Source organism: Echinops telfairi, unplaced genomic scaffold, assembly GCF_000313985.2.
Source record: "Echinops telfairi isolate 266 unplaced genomic scaffold, ASM31398v2 ScPeMD7_7469;HRSCAF=8507_0, whole genome shotgun sequence".
Classification (NCBI taxonomy): Eukaryota; Metazoa; Chordata; class Mammalia; order Afrosoricida; family Tenrecidae; genus Echinops; species Echinops telfairi.
In genome coordinates, this window is record NW_022111372.1 from 49,045,248 (window position 1) to 49,048,974 (window position 3,727).

Consider the following 3,727-nt stretch of genomic DNA (forward strand, 5'->3'; position numbering starts at 1 on the left):
TGAACTTGATTGGGTTGGGATGTGTTCTTAATATACCATTACTCGTTGATATAAAGCTCTTTCTTACACATATATGAGTACTTCTGAATTTGCTTTTCTAGTGAACCCAGCCTAACAGAGGTCTGGTTATTACTAGAATCACAAGATGACATAGAACTAGGCAGTAGTTCATCGTGTTGAGCATGGGGTTGCCATGAATTAGGAGCCAACACAACTGGAGCTAACAACAGATGTGGTTTAAATGCACAGATATTTAAAATTGCAGTCCTCCTGTTACAGCTGTATCCTAAAGGCACATTCAACTATGACTCTGACTCTAAGTCCCTTTGATTGGTGCTACTAGAAATTGACAAGGAGATTGGAAAGACCAGCTGGTGGTATTTCCTACTGAGCCTCTGATTTAAATCAGTTACACACTCTCTACACACATTGGAAATGTGCTCCTGGCATTGTTGAGTGTCCACAAAAGTGAGTTCTTTAAATGTCCCTATACCAGGAAACATCTAAGAAACCTGGGACATTATTCATCATGGGTAGTACAGCATGCATTGCTGACCACGGTGACCTGTTCAACAGCACACAAAGGGCACTGAGACCTTCGATGGCCTAATGTACTGGAGGTAGACGGACCCATTGTTTCATCATGAGGAGCTTCAAATAAATAACCCTGCAAAGTGGCTATTCAAAACATACTCTCTACGTTTTGTTGGAAGATGGAGTCAGCTTATTTTCCCTTACTGGTTACGTAGAGTAAGTTGCTATGTAGTCGTTCTGTAGAGTGTTATTAAATGTAGGAGCTTTAGAGCAAGCAAGATCTGGAATTCAATCCTGCTCTGGTACTTGGTAACTTTGCGATGTAGAGCACGTAACCAATTATGGCCTTTTACGGTTGCTTGTTATTAAATGAGATCATGTAGGTAAAATGCTAGCACATAATTAGTATTTACTGATAGCAAAAAGGCAGTTGAATTCAGCAGATAATTATCCATAATTAGCAATAATAAAATAGGAAACTGAAAAAAATAAAATAAAATAGGAAACTGAATGCATCTCTGAGGTTTTCTCTAAAGACAAGCTTTTGCTAAATAATTTTCAGATTTTACCCTTTTGCTCTGAAACTCATGCATAGATGTGTTTCTGCACCCCAAATACCCTGTTTCCCCCAAATAAGACAGTGTCTTATATTAATTTTTGCTCCCAAAGATGCGCTCGGTCAGGGGATGTCTATTTTTCCATGAAGGAGAATACGGTACATATTTATTGTTTATTGTTTTACTAAAGAGACCCCGCACTTCCTGTCCGCTCCAGCGCCCACCGCTAAGGTCCAGAGTCCAGAGTTACAGTAGCTTTGGGGGGCCTTATTTTGGGGGAGGTCTTATTTTCAGGGGGTGCCTTATATTTCAGGGAGAGGCAAAACTGTAAGTAGGTATTGTTTTCAGGGGATGTCTTACTTTCGGGGAAACAGGGTGACATCTTGTATGTGTTAGAATATATGAGAAGAATATTCCTCTGTTGGCTCTCCAAAGTTTATTATTTTCTTCAGATAGTTGTTTTAATATATGGTTTAATTCAAAGTTCTCTTATTTTTTAAAAATAGTTTTATTGACATGCAGTTCACATGTGTCAATATCATACAATTTAACCCTTCAATCGCACTAAGAGTTGTGCAATCATCACAATCAGCTTCAGAAGATTAGTTTACTTGACTTGGGACTTTATAGGGTGAGTGGGTTAAGGCTGGCAAGTCAAAGCGTTAAGCTAATCAGTGTAAAGTAGTGTAGTTTAGTTGCTGCCTTTCTCTTTTATCCAGAGAATCCTTGTCACAATGCAGAAACTCCTTGACACTTTTCCCTCTTACCCATACTTGATGCCTCTGAGCATGTGAAAATCCATCTTTCTCTCAATGAAACCCATTTTTTTGTTTGTTTTCTGTATGAGCATACTCTTAATTCTCCTCCTTACCCTTATTACCTCTGTCTCTCAAAGTGCTCCCTAATCTTTGGCCTTGTTTTCAGTCTAGACTCTAGCAGGGGTCCTCAAACTTTTTAAACAGGGGGCCAGTTCACTGTCCCTCAGACCTGTTGGAGGGCGGGACTACAGTTAAAAAAATAACACCTATGAACAAATTCCTATGCACACTGCACATATCTTACTTTGAAGTAAAAAACAAAATGGGGCAAAAACACCCTGCGGCCTGGATAATGTCGGGGGGGGGGGGGGGGGGGGGGAGGATAGTTTGAGGACCCCTGCTTGTCTGGGGATTCTTAGAACTCCAAAATATCTTCAGGTAAGCAAGCTCCTTGTGGGCAGTACTTGGTCTTGGTTGATTTTTAAGAGCAGCTCTCAGCAATAAACAACGGAAGAAACGTGTTAGGGAAACTTCCAGTCACCACATCTGTCCAGAGGGCAGAAAGCTTAACAAAGCACCTCCCCCCTTTTTTCCTCTTCTGTTTAGAAGCTCCTGTTTTATTTATTGATTTATTTTTAATTGACCATTTTATTGGGGACCTCTTATAAATCTTATAACAATCCATCATTTAATAGCAGTGAGTACACTTGTACACATGCTGCCAACATTTCCAAAACACTTTCTTTGAGGTTGTGGGGGTGGGCCGGACTGGAGACCAGACGGGGCGGGAGGCTTTCCTCCTCTTTAGGAGGAAAAGGTCACGGTTTGGCCGAGGAGTTCATTGAACTCCACCTTCAATCCGCCGCGGATTGAAGGGAGGGCGTACATTCCGTCGCGGCTTCAGTCGGAGGACGTCGATAGCAATGTACAAGGCGCGCAGCCGCAGTGTGACGAGCCAGGCCGCGCAGCCGCAGTGTGACGAGCCAGGCCGCGCAGCCGCAGTGCGACGAGCCAGGCTGCGCCCTTGACGTCATACGCAGCCCCGCCCCGTAAGCGAAGCCGCCGGAGCGCGCTAGGCTCTGTCACGCAGGCGCGTTCGCGCGTCCTGGGTGGCGCTTGGGGCCGACGGTGGGGGTTGTCGGATCGGTCGCTGCCGCCATTTTGTGGTGTATTTGTCGCAGACCTGAAGGAGCCACACGTCGTTTGGGCGACCCTTTTTCGCTCACAGCGCCTTTGGGTTGGCAGAGGTAACGTATCGGGTGGAGTGTGCTGAGGGACGTGTAAGTTCCGAAGCCAGGTGGCGGAGAAATGACTGGGTCGGGGGCGCCGGCGCTTGGGGACCGAGTTCGGGGGTACTCGGGGTACCGATTCTCAGCTGGTGGTTAAGCCCCAGGGTTGCTCGGGCGTCGAGGAGCTGTACGTCCTGGGGCGGAAAGGCCGGGGATCTGCGCCGACCCTTCTCTGAGGAGGGCCTTTCCTGCCACCCCGCTAGCCTGTCCCAGTGCTGTGGCGCACCGGCCGGGGCTTGGCGATCCCGGTCAGCACCGGCCCCGCCGTGAGGGCCAGGACCTGCGGGTGCGGGGACCCCACAACGCGGACACCCCTCGAGAGCCGTCTCTGGCGTTCGCGTTGCCCACGGAAGAATCCGCCTCTGGATTCTTGCTCGCTGCCGGTTTTCTAGGGTCCAAGATGAGCCGAGCTTTGGGAGGGCGCCAAACGCCCCGATCGGGGGTCCAGGATTGGGCTCTGGGCGTTCAAGGAGCTGCGAGCCCCCCCAGAGCCGTTGGCCTGGGCTTGGTTCCGACTCCTAGCGACCCTTTAAGGGCCGGACCGCCCGGTTAGCGTTTCCAACGCTGCACACTTTCCTGGGGGGGGGGG

General features: G+C 47.9%; 1 protein-coding gene across 2 annotated transcripts in view; it reads left to right on the plus strand.

Annotated features, from left to right (window-relative positions):
• The first annotated feature begins 2,993 nt into the window (after positions 1-2,993).
• The window catches only part of CLK4 (CDC like kinase 4), a 19,860-nt gene continuing 19,126 nt past the window's right edge, over positions 2,994-3,727 (plus strand). The window contains exon 1 of one of the 2 annotated variants that reach the window (XM_004696831.2): positions 2,994-3,096. The gene's annotated coding sequence lies outside the window, so the exon portion shown is untranslated. The remainder of the gene's footprint in view (positions 3,097-3,727) is intronic. The other variant, XM_045284485.1, reaches the window with a different exon arrangement.